We start from the raw sequence: 18,217 nt of genomic DNA on the forward strand, positions 1-18,217 counted from the left end.
AAAAAGATTAAATGACTTTATCTATTGTAAAGTCTTCTAAGGGAGAATGCTTTTTTTTAAAAAAGTTATTACTTTTTTTTTTGGTTTCACGTAGGGGTACTTTTTTTAATTACATTTTCATATGTATATATATATACCATTACTATATTTCTTTGTATTATTACTATTTTTATGGTTTCATGTTGGAGAAGGATAGAAGTGCAAAATATTATGCATTCTTACCTAAATTAAATAAAGACTTAAATTACTTTCAATTTTTTTTATATATAAAAAGTTCAAAACCTAAAAAGAACTAAAAGTCTTCAGAATTTTACCTAAAATATGTTTTCTAATATTTGAGCACACATAGATAATCATTAAATATGAGAGTATTTGCCCTTTGCTAATTATCCTATTTAACGAATTCTTTTCTAATTTTGCACTTAAACATTAATTAATTCTTTTAAATTTTTATATATAACTAAAAAAATTAGTGAAAAGAGGACCATTAAATTGTGAATGAATTTGAGTCTAATTACATGTGGACCAATAAAAATAATGTCATGTATTTAATTTAAATAAAATTATATTTCACATCAGAATTTGTTAAAAGGAGGAGACATTTTTGAACTTAAATTTAATGCTAAGGGTATTTTTTATCCAAATAGGTGGATGGAGGGGGTATTTTTGAACCAATAGAAGAAGAAGGGCATCTTTGAGCCATTTCTAATACATTAAGGGTATTTTTAAGCCTAAAGGTGGAAGGAGGGTATTTGTGTACCATTTTCAATAGTTGAAGGGTATATTAGACCCTTTTCTATTTATTTTTACACTTAGTTCATAATAACATCATTCACCTTAATTGGGTAGGGTGTGGGTTGAATTTTACTTTTTAGGTTCGAATTTTATTTTTATTTTAATTAATATTGATTAATTTAGATTTGGTGACGTGTATTTCTAATAAGAGGTCATGTGGTAAAAATGAGTTTGCAAAACCATCGCTAGAAAGTAGTAGCACGAATAAACCTTTTCTATAACATTAATGGCATAGATGAGTTAAACTTTTAATGACAGTGACATAAATGATTCAAACTTTAAACAGGTGACATAGATGAGTCATTTCTAATAATTCAATAACATATTTAATTTTTTTAAACTTATATGCTATAATTTCAATGAACTTGCTCTTCACTTTGTGAATTAGTCAAAAGTGTCAAAACATAAAAAGTTATCTCAGAAAAATTGAATTAAATTAAAAGGTGAGTTTGTTATGAGTATAAAAAACATAATTAATGTATGTGAGAGAGAAAATGTCAAAATCTTTTACGAAAAATGTAATACACTGTAATGCCCCGCAAAATCCTCTTCCAGTCTGAGCCTTAGAGCGTATTTAATAAAGCAAAAAATTCGAGTCTAAATGTTTCAGAAATATCTTCCTAAGTATGAAATACTTTGAATCGTGTGGGAATCTATTTGAGCATGAATTAAGATCATAGAGGTCCCCTAACTCAAGGAAGAGTTGAAATCTTTCCTATCGTTCAAGTGTTAGTGACCGTCAAAATTTGGGTCAACTTCAATCGACTATAACTCCTTTTATATATAGAATTAGAGGACTTACTATATATCAAATGAAATATCTTTGAATTATATTTCCAACGATACTAATTTCATCAAAAACCGATATCGTAGAAAAGAGTTATGCCTATTTTACTCCAGCATTTTTGGCTGGGAAACTGGTGATGACAATTGTGACAAGCCGTCACGCCCGTAACGGCCAATCACCAATGTCGTCAGACCTAGGCAGATTTCTGACCCTGGCGACGACATTTTATGACAAGCCGTCACACCCATGACGACCTATCACCAATGTCGTCAACCTTAACCAGAAACTCAAAATTTTACCCTTTTGTGACGACAATTCGTGACGGCCTATAACCAACTTGACGGCTTGTCACGAATGTCGTTAGCTATTTTTTTCAGCAATTTAAGAATGTTTTTGCAAGGGCATTTTGGTCATTTCTCACCTTTTGGAAGCCTCTATATATATGAGAACCCTCATTCAAACCCTAATTTATCTATTTCTCTTCCAATTCTCTAAAGAGAGAGTATCTAGGGTTTCAATTCAAGAACCCTAAACTTCCAAAAATCATCCATAAATCTTCAAGATTTCTTCAAGAATCAAGTTCCTCATAGTGTGGGCTTTAAGAATTATTTATTACAAGTGTGGACAGAGTCTCAAGCATTAGAATTCATCCAATTTCAAAGATTAAGGTATGTAGATGTTGATTCTTGGGTCCCTTTCATCCAAGAAGCTCAAGAACCCTTTTCAAAACTCAAAGATTTTTATGTTTATGAGTTGTTAATAATTTGTATGAGTTGAAATTTATGTTCAAAGTGTTGTTATGTTTTGATTCATGTTTGTTTACAAGATTCATGAGCCTTAACCCTAGTAGGTGGAATCCATGTGATATTTATGATGAATCTTCCTATGTTACTTTTTATGTGATGTGTTCATGTCAAATGGGTGTAGAAATGGTTGAATAAGTGATACAAGTGTGACTATGAAGATCAACGTGTGTACAAGTGCAGAAAATTATCATCCTAGGAAGTTCAATGTTGAGACGTGAGATGGACCAAAGATACACCCAAAGCCGCCTATTTTCTTATTTGCTACACTAGAGGGGTGGCCTTTGAAGGCTTTTCATTAAAGGGGCACTTTTGTCATTTTAAGTCTAAATTGTTATGTAATATTAATAGAAAAAGATAGGTCTTTTGAGTTTTAGTTGATTATTGTTGTATGTATTGACATTTGAAACACCAAAGTCCTCTCTCTTCTTGAGGCAAACCGAAACTTGTAACTAGGATAGCAATTCAAGGGTGGAATCTCTTTTAATTGTTTGTTTTCTGAGAAACCTTGGCGCTTGAGTGGTGGAATCCTCTCTTGTGTCATCGTAAGAGTTAGGTGATTGTGTGTGGAGGTGTTAGGGCTCTTAGAGTTTTATGTACTCTTTGTTTACTAGGATTTACACCACCTTCATCTAACTATCTATCCTTTTGTTTGTTTTCATCTTGTAGTAGTTTGTATCTTGTGTTGTAAGCCGTGTGGTGTTGTCTTGTTATAACATTGTTGTTGTTCTTTGTTGTTCATTATATTGTGTTGTAACATATATTGGTTGGATGATTTTGGTGTCATCAACACATCGTTACCTTGTGAAACTCTTATTCTTGTTCTTGGCCGAAACTAGCTCTCAAAGGGTCCTCAGTTTGTGCCTTGTTGAGTGGACTGTTTTCGTGTCATTTTGTGAGTTCCTAGTCTCTCTCGTATCATTTGGTATCAAATCTAAGGCTGTTTGTGTTCCTACACTACCAATCTTGGGCTCTCTAAGTCGAAAAAAAAAGAGGTGTTGAAAAGCTGAAAATTCCAAAAAGAAGCAAATCTGTCCATTCTTGTTGTCTTGGCAGAAATTGTGTGTTGTTGTTGTTTTGGACTATATTTGTGCCTAGTTTTATTGTGATTTTTGTGTGTTTTGTGTTTTCTAGTGTTAGATATTTGTTTCCTAACACTAGAAGAGGCGTCTAAGGTCGAAAATCTCACAAAAAGAGTTGTATTCTTGAGTTTGGTGTTCTTGGCCAAGTGTTGTTGTTGTTGTTATTGTGTTTAGCGTAGATTTGTGTCTATATTTGAGTGTATTTGTTGTCTTAGTTTGTTTCTAGTGCTTGTTCTATTTCTCCTCAACTCTTATTGAGTCTACCACCCAAGTTCATGAGAAAGGTTCCGGTTGTGTTGTGGTGTTAAGTGGACGGTTTGTTGTTGTTGTTGTGGTGTTCATCTTGTGTTCTTGTGTTGTGTTGAAGAAGTTGTTCTTTGATCTTGAAGAGAGAAATGAAGTATAAGACTTTGTGTTTGTATTTAAAACAATTAAAAGACAACACCAAAGTAGTAAAAGAAAAAGAAACATTCAAAAAGCATACTTACCAAAAAGGAGTAACAACACTTTTCAAGAATAGACAAAAGAGGAAAGAGACAAGGCTACTCCAAAAGGATGTTTTGCCTAAAGAGTGCAAGTTGGTGAAAAGTTGGTAGAAGACTTTTTGAATCTTGAAAATAGAGTCTAAAATCTTGTGCACCTACACCATAGACGAAATATCTTCCTCAAAGATGTAGTATTGAAGATCAAAGTCTTGGAACAAATTTTCTTCAACAACAACTCGTGTTTTGTCTTGTTACCGTTTGTGTGGTGTTGTTGCTTGCGGTTCAAAGACTTGAACCTTTTTTGGTGTGTTGTGTGTGACATTGTGGACTGTTTTTTTTGGTGCTATGTAACCCGAGACCTCACACTCTAAACCCATGGGGGAACACAATTCTACTAGTGTCATTTTGGCTCGCCTTGAAGCTATGTCCCGAGACATGGCTAGGATGACCGCGGGTATTAAAAAACTAGACTCGGATTTGGTATTAATGAAGGGTGAAGCTTCAATAATGGGTGGTAGATTGGAGATGGTAGAAATCCAAAGAAGCCGACCTTCTACCCCTCGACACATTTCACCAACTAGTACTCCCGCGGCCATGCACCAAATGTTATATCCACCTATTGCAACAAATCAAACCAACCCTTACTCTCAAATTTGAGATCACGATAGACCAGGCCACCTTCCACTTCACCAAGTCCAACAAGAAGGACTTGGAACCCAAATACCACCACTAAACCCAAGCCCTCCCATCCAAAATCCACTTGACCAAAGACCTCATTATCCAAATCCAATCCCACCACTACAAGCTCCACTTAACCGAAATAGACCCGTCCATGTTGAGGGGTATGGTATAGGAGAACAACATTCTGGTTATGAACCATATGATGATGTTTATATGAGAAGGGAGGAGATGAGGGGTAGGCAAGGTGATCCAAGGGAAGTTCATGGCCGAGAAGGAAAAGTTGGTCTGTGGAACCAACAAGGGAACCAAAACCATGATGTAGGTCTAAATACCATAAAGGTGGGTCTTCCAACATTCAAAGGTGAGAGTGATATGGAAGAATTTATAGCTTGGGAGTCCACTTGTGAAAGAATCTTCCAAGTTAATGACCTTACCGAGGAGAAAAAGAGTTGTTATGCGATTGCACATTTTGAGGGTTATGCTACTATGTGGTGGGAGTATTTGAAGAGATTTGGCAATGTTTTGATTGAGGGGAAGCCCCCTACTTGGTTTAGGTTAAGGTACCTCATAAGACAAAGGTACTTACCCGAGAGTTACCATCAAGCTCTCCTTGCTAAGTTGTATAACTTGAGGCAAGGGAATAAAAGCATCGTGGCTTACTATGATGAATTCCAACAACTTATTTTGAAACTTGATCACCGAAAGGAGCAAGTAATCTATGACATCATTCGATTCAAGGTGGGTTTAAATAGGGATATTACCTCACGGTTGAAACTTCACAAGTTTAACACCATTGATGCCATCTTCCAAACCGCCTTGGAAGTTGAGAAGGAATTACAGGAGAAACCGAATGTCAAGTTCAAAGGGAAATCTCCCTCGAGTTGGCACAAGGAAAAAAAAGACCCATCCAATGTGGATAAAACATAGGACAAGGCTGCACAAGCTAAATACAAGGCTCACCAAAGGTAATCTCCGAGAAATGAAGGTAAACCGTATTCCTCTTCTAGTTCTAAGGGCTTTCAATGTTTTAAATGCCAAGGTTGGGGACACAAGGCTAACGAGTGTCCAAATATGAGAAATGTGATCTTAAGGGAGGGAAAATTATACTTTCTTGGGAAGGATGTGGGACTTGAACCGAGGAGATTGATGATCAATCTCAAGATGGAGAGAAGGTAGAACCCGAGGAACCAAATGAGGGGGATGAGGAAGATGTTTGGCCGTGTGAAGGTGAGATTGTAGTGCCTGTGTATATGGAAAGGAAATTAATGCTTAGTTAGGGTATGGAAGAAGAAGACGAGAGTGAGGAGGATGAAGAAGGAGAGAAGCCGAGAGTTGGGATGGTGGGATTCGCCCACAAGGACTCTTTGTTGATTACTAACCGAGATACTAGCACTTTGCCTAGTATCAAATCTTCTCATGTTAAGGTTATAGAACATAAAAATCCAAGGAGCATTCTTGATGATATCATGGGACCCTTGGTTGAACATCCTAACCTTAGGAAGATCAATGAAGAGATGATGAAAAGACAAGAGCTTGTCGTTGATGATTGCTTGAATTTGAGGGCAAATTCCTCTCAAGATGGAGAGAATGATACAAGTTAGAATATGAAGATCAACGTGTGTACAAGTGCATAAAATTATCATCCTATGAATTTCAATGTTGAGACGTGAGATGGACCAAAGACACACCCAAAGTCGCCCATTTTCTTATATGCTACACTAGAGGGGTGGCCTTTGAAGGCTTTTCATTAAAGGGACACTTTTTTCATTTTAAGTCTAAATTGTTATGTAATATAAATAGAACAAGATAGTTCTTTTGAGGTTTAGTTTATTATTGTTGTAAGTTTTGACATTTGAAACACCAAAGTCCTCTCTCTACTTTAGGCAAACTGAAACTTGTAATTAGGATAGCAATTCAAGGGTGGAATCTCGTTTCATTGGTTTTTTTTTGAGAAACCTTGGTGATTGAGTGGTGGAATCCTCTCTTGTGTCATCGTAAGAGTTAGGTGATCGTGTGTGGGGGTGTTGGGGGTCTTAGAGTTTTATGTACTCTTTGGTTACTAGGATTTACACCACCTTCGTCTAACTATCTATCCTTTAGTTTGTTTTCATCTTGTAGTAGTTTGTATCTTGTGTCGTCTTGTTATAACATTGTCTTTTTTCTTTGTTGTTCATTATATTGTGTTGTAACTTAGATTGTTTGGCTGATTTTGGTGTCACCAACACCTTGTTAACTTGTGAAACTCGTATTCTTGTTCTTGGCCGAAACTAGCTCTCAAAGTGTACTAGGTTTGTGCCTTGTTGAGTGGACTGTTTTAATGTCATTTCATGAGTTCCTAGTCTCTCTCGTATCAATAAGTGAAGCATGTTCCCCCTAGGTTTGATAAAGATCTTAGTTGAAGCATAAGGGCCATTGTAGCATGTTGAAGATGAAACCCCAAATTGTGAGTTAGTATATGCATGCCTAGTGTTTGATAAAATGCCCAAGTGAATCAATTATTCCATGATAGTATGAAGTTTCCTCAAGCCATGTGATATCCAAACACATGTCAAGATTGATATAGGTATGAAGTAGTTGGGGTAAAACCTTGTTTAATGGAGTACAAGCTAGTAACATGTTTCCCCTACGTTATTATATGTTATGTTTCCAAGATGCTTAAAGTAACCCCTTGGCAACTGTGATGATGAATGAGATGTTTGTGATCGTTAAATGCTTGAGGTGATGTCTTGAATGATTATGATGATGCATGAATGATTGTGACAATATATGAATGATCGTGATGATGAATGAATGATTATGCTTTACTTTTATGCTATCGAGTCCTAGGGGTATTTATACCCAACAATAGAACTGTTTTCTAGATCCCATGTTAGTTTCTAGATAATTCCAGTTGAGCCATGATTCTCAGAACTCAGTGAACTATAGAACTTTGTATACTCAGACAAGTACAGAACTTAAGAAAGCTCAATAATCTCAGTTATCTCTGTAATATCTGTATCTCTAGTAATCTAACCTCATCCCTATAAATCTAATAGTATTTAAGTGATTCAATTCTAATCTCAGAAGAGATTCAAGTAATCTATTCAAGCTCTGTATCATCAGTCAGATACCATGATTCGATACCTTTTTTGTTAGATATAGAACTAAGTAATCTCAGCGTAACTCAGTTAGATATTTTGAGAAACATGATCAGTATCATATTCATTTCAGTTGTGTTCAATGGAAAATTCAGTTCAGAGTCTTTCAGTTGGGAGTATAAGCTAGCACCGAGCGAGGGAAGGGATGGCGGCTCTCCCGTTATAGAGGTCGAGTCTCTAGGAGCAATCCCTGAACTCTAGAACTGCGTAGCCAGCGCAGGATGCAGGAGTCCTCGTTAGTAGAGGCTATCACCGTCAGAGAGGTTTGACTATTATATTTCCTCAGGCCGACTTCCTGGGAGGTTCATCCCGTCAGAGAGGCTTGACCAGAGAGGTCTTTACCTCTGGCACGATATTGATACCCTTCCAGTTGGGGTTATAGGTTGGACCCCCACCTGTAGTAGGTTGGGTCATGTCGGTTAAGTAACAACTTTCCACAGTTACAATTTCAGTATCAATCTTTAGAAATCAAAAATGTGTGGTACAGTCGTCTATCTCAGTGAGGAATTCAGATAGTTCTATTGATTCATAGACCATCCCATCTAATAGGCTTGGTCTCATATACAGATACTTATTATCATATCTAGAGATATCCCGTCAGATAGGCTTGATCTCTATCTCAGATTTTGTTGAGTATTCTTGTTGTCAGATTCGGACATGATTATACTTTTTATCATTGATAATCGCTTCGGGAGTAATCCATTAGAAAATTTTATCTCTAATCCGATCAATCGAAAGCAGTAACCTTAGAATTTAGTCCTTGATGTGAGTACATCCAGACTCTCAGTTATCAGTATCAGATGAGTCAATGATTCAGTATCTCAGTGTCAGTAGTGAGTTCAGTCTATAGTAAAGTAGTATCCGAGTTTCAGTATCTTTAGTTACGATGATTGCGTTCATGGTTTGCGCATTCATATATATGTTCTCATGCGGCATTTTCATGATTATTCAGTTTAGATATTGTGCATGCCTGAGCCCTTGCATTAGCCTACCTCGTCTACATACTCTGTACATTCCTGTACTGATGCATTTGCGCTATGGTATTTTATTTGACACCATAGGTTCAGAGACACAAAATCCAGAGTATCCTCAGCAGTTCAGTCCTAGTCAGCAGTAGTAGCAGTGAGTCCACTTCTTTCGAGGACAAATCTCAGTTTACTATTATCGCTTCAGACTTTGTTTATTTTTAGTTGAGGGAGTTAGTTGGGGACCCGTCCCTTCAACTCTGTAGTTTAGATAGTTTAGAAGATTTTCAGACGGATATATTAGTATTCAGTTTTTTTGTATTATGAGTATTCATAGATGTGTTGAAACTTATGGCTAGTTTCCGCATTTATTTTAGATATTATGTAGTGTACAGGTAGAGACATCAGTAAAGGGTTAGCTTGTGGTCCTTCGGGGTCATAAGCATCGTGTGACGTCTCGGGATGGGATCTCGGGGCGTTACATACACTAATTAATTAAAAAAACTTTTCTTAATGTACTCATCGTTTCAAATAATTTGAATCTAATTCCTAAAAAAATATATTACTCATAATTTTAGAAATATATATATATATATATATATATATATATATATAAGTGTGAAAAGTTTTCTTAGTTCTTCATTTTCCAGTAGCTGTCAAGTTTCCAGGGGACTGCCGAAAGGGAAACCTCACTTCTTCCTTAAGGCATGTAAGTAGTAGTTACATGGATCATATATATATATATATATATATATATATCCCTCCTTCTCATGTATGTGGCACTCTTTCATTTTAGTTCTTCACAAATTGCATATATTCGTTCATGGAAGGAGTTTGCAAAGTGAAGTTGTCTATTTATTGGATGGTTTTTATTCATGTTTTTATCATATATAACGTAGTTTCATTTGATATCAGAACTGGGAGTTTTCGAATCATTATGGTATATGTATGATCACGAAGTAAACAAGTACCAATTAGTAGAATTGAAGGATAATTCATACAACCAATCGGAGAAAGCTTACACTGTGTTTGTAGATTTCCTGAGATATTAATCAAATGTAGGGATCCATCCATCAAGTAACAGGTGACCAGGTCCCTTAACGGACAAACACAGTATTACAGTTATAAAATAAAGACAACGCAAAAGATAAAATACAAGTGATGTTTACGTGGAAACCTCTTTTCTCAAGAGGAAAAACCACGACCCTTCTCATAGGATTTTCCAACTCTCCACTAACTTCAAGCAACAAAGTGATTACAGACTCAAATAATCACAAATAATTAAACTCTTAATCCTAGCCTCTTGTAATAACTCTACTACAAGACTGATGTAGCAACTCTATCACACTCCTTATCGACTAACTCTAGACGACAGTCCTAAGTAACTCTACCCAGAAAAGACTTCACCCAAAGTGAAAATAAAGTTGACCAAATACAAAGCGACTCGATCAATTAACTCTAATTGAGCCAACTCAAGCTAAGACTTAGATAAGCTATTGATCTACTACCCTTTATAATTCAGGATTAGATTTACAATGTAAGAGCAAGGACATAACAATACTTAGTCAACACTCGATCAGGTCCCTTGTTGGTGGAGTGTGAGTAGTGTTCTTGTGAAATGACTTTTTTTCTTTTGAGAGTAATCGTTATTGCAAAAACTGGGTTTTGTTCCTTGTCAATGTTCCCTTTTATAAGAGAAAACAAAATATAGAACGCATGCCATTGGTCGAGGTTGGCTACCTCTACTGCAGTGCCACCAACTCTCTGCAAAAATTGCAGTCTCCAGACCCCCGTTGTACTCAGTTGCCATCTTCTAAAGTCAACTTCCTATGGGACTAGATCCCATATATACTGATTTAGTACCCGATCAAGTCTTTTGTGATATCACAACTAAAAAAAAAAGGAAAACCACAAAACCGACCAAAGTGCGTGGTCGGTAAAACTGTGGTAGGTTTTTAAAAAACGACCACGCGTGTTTTTTTTTTTAATTCATTATTATTTTATTAAAATAGAAAAAAATGATTTTAAGAATTAAAAAATTCTAAATAAACCGACCACAGAAGGTCGGTCTTATTTTAAAATTTATTAATTAATTTTATTAAAACCGACCACAAGTGGTCGGTTTTAAAAAAAAAAAAAAAACGACCAGTTGTGGTTGGTTTTTATAAATATTTTTTGATTAAATTTTTTTAAAAAAATCTACCACATGTGGTTGGTTTTTTTTGATAATTTTGTAAAAAAGAAAATTGAAAATTTTAAAAAAAGCTATCACATGTGGTCGATGGTCGGTTTTTTTGATTATTTTGTAAAAAAAAAATATTGAAAATTTTCAAAATACAAAAATTAAAAATCAAATTATTTACAATATAGCCCACCAATCATTTACAAACATTGACTATTATCTACAACACATCCCACCAATCATATATATGTAATCAACAAACCACCATAAGAATACAAACATTATTTACAAAATTTATCGAGGTTCCAAATCCAAACTATAAAACTTACAAAATACTAAAAACTTCAACTCATCATCCGCATCTTCATTCTCAGCCTCATCCATTCAATTATCGATATTTCGTTGATATATCGAGCTATAATCAGATTTCATCTACACAATCAATCACATTCAAGTGATTAGTTCAAGTTACAAAAGTTCACATTTCAAATACCTACACTTAAACATTTTCAAGTAACTAATTCACTTCACACGTTACCAAACTAAACTTAATTCAAAATGAAAAAACATACCTACACTTAAATATTTTGAAGTCACTAACTCACTTCTCAAGTGACCACACTTTACTAAAATCAAAACGCAAGTTCACATTTCAAGTACCTAATTTCAAAACTAAAGTCATAATTCCATAATTCAAGTAATGAAACTTAAACATTTCAAGTCACAAAGTTACTTCACAAGTTACCTAACAAAACTAAATTCAAAATGAAAAGTTCACATTTCAAGAACCGACACCGAAACATTTTCAAGTCAGTAATTCACTTCACAAATTACCAATCTAAACTAAATTTAAAATGAAAAGTTCACATTTCATGTACCTACACTTAAAAATTTTCAAGTCACTAAATCACTTCTCAAGTGACGACACTTAACTATATTCAAAACATGATATCAACCTTCCAAGTAACTACACTTAAACATTTTCGACACTAATGCACTTCTCAAGTGACCGCACTTAACTAAATTAAAAACATAAGTTCACATTTCAAGTACCTAAACTTAAACTTTTTTAAGTCACTAACTCACTTCTCAAGTGACCACACTTAACTATATTCAAAACACAAGTCCACTTTTCAAGTAACTACATTTTCACATTTTCGACTCACTAATGCACTTCTCAAGTGACTACACTTAACTATATTCATAACACAAGTCCATATTTCAAGTAAGTACACTTAAACATTTTTAACTCACTAATGCACTTCTCAAGTGACTACACTTAACTATATTCAGAACACAAGTCCACATTTCAAGTAACTACACTTAAACATGCTCAATTCACTAACTCACTTCTCAAGTGACCACACTTAACTATATTCAAAACATGATATCAACCTTTCAAGTAACTATACTTAAATAATTTTGACTCACTGATGAACTTCTCAAGTGACCGCGCTTAACTAAATTCAAAACACAAGTTCACATTTCAAGTATCTACACTTAAACATTTTCAAGTCACTAACTTACTTCTCAAGTGACCACACTTAACTATATTCAAAACACAAGTCCACCTTTCAAGTAACTACACTTAAATATTTTTGACTCACTAATGCATTTCTCAAGTGACCACACTTAACTATATTCAAAACACAAGTCCACATTTCAAGTACCAACATTTAAACATGTTCAAGTCACTAACTCACATCTCAAGTGACCACACTTAACTATATTCAAAACACAAGTTCATAATTCAAGTAACTATATCTAAACATTCCAAGTTACTAATTCACTTCACAAGTGACCAAATTTAACTAAATTAGAAACACAAGTCCATGTTTCAAGTACCTACACTTATGCATTTTCAAGTCACTAACTCACTTCTCAAGTGACCACACTTAACTAAATTCAAAACACAAGTCCACATTTCAACTACCTACACTTACACATTTTCAAGTACTTATTCACTTCTCAAGTGACCACACTTAACTAAATTCAAAATACAAGTCCACATTTCAAGTACCTTAAAAAAAATTCCCTTTAAAGTCCCTACACTTAACCATTTTCAAGTGACTAAGTCACCAACCAAACCACTTTCAAAACACAAAATCCCCTTTAAAATCCCTACACTTAACCATTTTCAAGTAACTACACTTAACCATTTTCAAGTCATGTACTAGCATTTCAAGACACTACACTAAGCTATTTTCAATTAACCAATTCACATTTTCGAGTAACTATACTTAACCATTTTTAAATAACTACACTTCTATATGTATCCATTTTCAAGTAACTAAACTAAACCATTTTCAAGTCATTACTACACATTTTGATACAAGAACGACTAGCGACCAAGAACACACCAAAACATACATCCAAAACAGTCCACAAGTTCAAGAAAACCAAGAGGACCGTGACGGCTGAGCAGCGACGGCGTCACCATTGATGGTGAAGAGGTCTTAGAGGGAGAGAAGGGTAGAGAGAAGTACAGAGAGAGGGAGGAGGCGGATGATATAAGGAGATTACTCCTTAATTTGCACACAATCCGGTTAAATATTATTCAAATAATTATGAACAACTCAACTAAGTACAAAAAATCACCTATACATGGAGAAATCAAGATTACACGTTGAACTAAATACTATTACAGTAACAGTTCACGAATCCACAAGTCATAGCTTAGGGCAAACAAAAATCATACAAAAATACAACTTTTACATATGTCGATATATGAATATAAACAAACTTGAAATTATAATAGGGGATTGACATTCAAAATCCAGCGGATTTGCTCATTTAAAAAGAAGAGGGATGGAAACACATGTTAGTTAACAGATATAAATAAACATGCATTCAAAACAATCTAGTCAAAATGATAGCGCAAGTGTCACGTATTTTTGAGATTTCTCCCACAATGCTAATTTAGGCACATAACGACACACAAAAATTGGAGGATTTAACTCAAAACTCACAATTAGATCTTAATAGGATCGTTTACAAGAGAAAATAGATAAAAAAAGTATGAGTTTGAACGGAACAGAAAACCTGAGACGGATTTTCTCAGAATCCATCATTTTCGATTAGAAAAGGGCTGCATAGCTGGTTCACCGTTGATGGAGGCATGGGGATAGACAGAAGAAGACAGCGATGGTGCTGGCACCGCTGATAATAGTGGTGGCTATGACACTGGAGGTGTGAAGCCATGACTGGTGAGGTCTGGTCGGAGGTGGAACAGCGTAGAGCGGGGCTGTTTCGTTGGAATGAAAGGACGGCGCTAGTGACGGCGTTGGAGAGAAGAAGGTGGAGGACAAGGGGGACTTCGTGGTGGTGTTGGAGCGGAGCTGGCGGCGGTGCTGTTGTCGCTGATGGAGGAGGTAAGAGGGAGAGAGTCTAGAGAGAGAGAGACCAAGGGAGACTGCCTTTTTTTTCTTGTTTTTTTGGAAATTAGGAATTAGGGTTAGGTTGTTTCTAATAAGGAAAGAGGCAGATTAAACCTCAGTCGTTAGATCAATTTTGATCAACGGCTAGGATTTTAAGATTATGTGAGGTTAGAATGTGGCTAGGATTGTAAGCAATTAGGCTAAGATTGTAACAAATGGCTAGAGTTGCAAGAAATTGGATTAAAGATTGTAATGGACTGAGTAGAGTAGGCTATAATTGTAAGAAATTGAATAAAATTAGATTAAAAGGTATATGAATTAGGCAAGGTAATTTTAATTAGGCTGTTATTTAAATATGTAATAATAATAATAATAATAAATAATGATAATTATAATTAAATAACAATAATTTAAATAATAATAATAATATAAATAATAAATAACAATATATATGCTAATAAATAATAATAAAAATAACAATAACAATAAATAGTATTAAATAATAGAAAACTTAGAAAGTGTAGTTGCAAAAAATGTGAGTGCGCACAATTACGTGGAAAAGTAGTTTAATTAATAAAATTATGTATAATATTGTATTTGAATTAATAAATCGTAAAATGATATCAAAACATAATAAAATAATTTATATATATTTGAATCACGAATGTGACATGTCGAAAATCTGTTTGATGCAAGAAAAAAATGTGCAAAAAATAATAATATTTAAAAAATTAGTAATTTTGTTAAAATAACAGCCTAAATGTAGTACCGGGAGGTCAAATTTGGGTGTCAACAACAGTTGAGATCTAGAGGTTGAGAATTTAATTATGATTTGACTAAAATTTAAAAATGAATTACAAATTCACTATGATCGTAATAAATTGTCTAAAATTGTAATGAATTAAATAAAATAGACTAAAATTGTAAGAACTTGGATAATATAAAATAGTAAATAATATATAATAAATATTAATAACGACTGAGGCCTAAATATTAAGATTTTGATTAAAATTAGATGAAAATTTTAATTTAGTCTAATTAGATACAATTTGGCTAGAATTATAATAAATCGGGTAAAATTAATTTAAAATTGTTATGAATTGACACAATTGAGTTAGAAAATACACAAAGTTTAAAAATGACCATTATTTCAATAATAATAGATAATGTATTTTGTATAGTAATTGTGAATGTGTATGTTTACGAAAAATAATAAAAGATTATATTTGAATTGATAAATCGTAAAAAATGGTAAGCTTATAACTGTAAACCAGTTTGATTACTTCCTACACGCTTATATATATATATACCTCGTAATACACTGTGTTATATATATATATCAATTACTGCATACGTCACTACACGAGATATACGTATATACATATATTTAGTTGTCTATCAGCTTTTAGATACATACTATAAAAATCAAATACACGATTATACTACCCCATAATAATATACAACATATTTTACAAATACTCAGATGAATTATCGATTACATTATCGTATGTCATTAATATACCTTCACTCTATAATATGTCTATATATATATATATATACCTATACATACACAAACATATACACACTATCGACTAGATCAAGTTCTAAATATGTACTATATCTATCAAATACGTAAAAAAAGTATACTATCCAATAATATAATGCAATGTGCTTCTTATACTTACTCAGATGAGTGATCGATTAATTATATTTGATTATCTTGATACAATATTAGGTTTTGACTACATCATTCATTAATCGATCACTAGATAATATATATATATATTTATATATATATATATATATATATATATATATATTTATTTACGTATATGAACGCTTGAATGAGTACTATATATTTCACATCCACAATTATATTACCTTACAATAGACCATTATCGACATCGTGTGATCAGTGTAATTTGAAAAAATATGTATATAATTATTTCTAATGGAAATAATATATATATATATATATATATATATATATATATATTTGATTACATATATATAATTATTGCTCACTAAAAATTATTTATTTATTATTTTTTTTAGTTCAAAAACCGACCATAAGTGGTAGGTTTTTAAAAATATTTTATTTTTTTTCTAAAAAAATTAAAAACCAACCACTAGTGGTTGATTTTTTTAAAAATAAATTAAAAAAATATAAAAACTGACGTCAAGTGGTCGGTTTTTTAAAAATATATTTTAATCATTTTTAAAAAAAAACGACCACAAATGGTCGGCTTTCTTTTTTTTAAAAAAATTTTAGTTATAAAATAATTAATAATTAATATAAAAATTATTGAAAAAATTATTTTAAAATTCTAAAATATAAAAGAGATCACTTGTGGTCGCTTTTACAAAAAAAAATGACCACATGTGGTCGGCTTTTCAATTTTTTTTAGTAGTGTATAGTTTGTAGATCATCAAAATTCCAATAATACCATCAAAACTCCAGTCGTACAACAGATACACATAACACTGCAAAAAGATGAGAGGCATTTTCTATCTGTATCTGATCACATAGTACATACTTATCATCACCACAATGTATACCTATTCTCGTCAACATCTCTTTAGTGAGTAGTTTCCCTTGCATTGCAAACTGCAATTAGAATCTATGCTTAGGTAACAGGATCTTACTCCATATCAGTTTCGCACCCCCCAATCAAGAGCGGAGCCAATCTTCTTTAGGGGGTTTCAACGAAAAAATATATTGTTTATACACGATTCCAATTATATTTTATGTGGTTATAGTAGGTGTTGAATCCTCTTCGACTAAGTTTTCTTTGAATATTGAACCTACTTAGTTGAAATCCTGGCTCCGCCTCTGCCGCAATGAGGCGCATTATAGCCTCAAATTTCCACGATTCATACATTCGAACTACAATTACTCCAGCCCAATGAATTTAACGTGCAAAAGTTTAGGTGACACCAAAACATATGATTCTTGAACATGCATGAGAGATTAAAGATTAATATAATCTAGAATACATCCCCCAATCTGCTATAAATCCCTCTCAAGAACTGATAGTTTATAAAAATCTCAAGAACTCCTACTAATGCTAAATTATAATTGGAATTTGTTTCAGCAATCAATTTTCCAGGGGATAACTAACAGAGTGGTGGGACGTGTTCTATGACCCTAAACTTTACACCAAATTATAACATTAACATTAAACTTTGACAGTGCACAAATAGGACATTTAGATATTCAAAACCTGAACAAATAAACACCCCGATCCTATGTGGAAAAATGCATGATGTACACGCAAAACGGCGCGCGTCCGAGTTGGAATTGAAGGGTTTTTTTTGTTCAACTCATTGTATAGTTAAAGGGCCTATTTGTACACTATCAAAGTTTAAGGTCAATGTTATTGATGTGAAGTTTAGGGTCATATTTATGTATTATGCCTATATTCAAACTCTAATCAAAGTCCACGCAAATATTGCTAAATCCACCTTGTGTTGGCGAGGGATAAGGTAGACCATGAGATACACATGAAAACGACACAATTCTAAGAGCCTTCAATTGCATAAGTTTGATATCATGTCAACTGAAAATTTGATATTTGTAGTTACATTTTCTTGTGTTACCACCTTCCACCAAGACTCGATCAAATGGGAAGAAATTACCTAGCATTATTCGTCTATGCTTGAACTCGAACCCTAGTATTCTATGATTTTCACTCACTTTATTGACTGCTAGACTACACCCATTGGCGTAGAATGATGAAAGTGTAACATGGCTTGAGTTCATATTATAGCTCTAAAATCGACTATTTAATATCCTTTTTTCTTGAAAACATTATAATGTAGCATCCATTTAGTCTATATGTATATTACTTTTTATGGGATTTTGTAAAAAATAATTAAAAAGGCATGATAGAGGACTATGAGATTTTAGCTTGTCTAAGTCT

The sequence above is a fragment of the Capsicum annuum genome, chromosome 4 (genome assembly GCF_002878395.1).
Source record: "Capsicum annuum cultivar UCD-10X-F1 chromosome 4, UCD10Xv1.1, whole genome shotgun sequence".
NCBI classification, from domain to species: domain Eukaryota; kingdom Viridiplantae; phylum Streptophyta; class Magnoliopsida; order Solanales; family Solanaceae; genus Capsicum; species Capsicum annuum.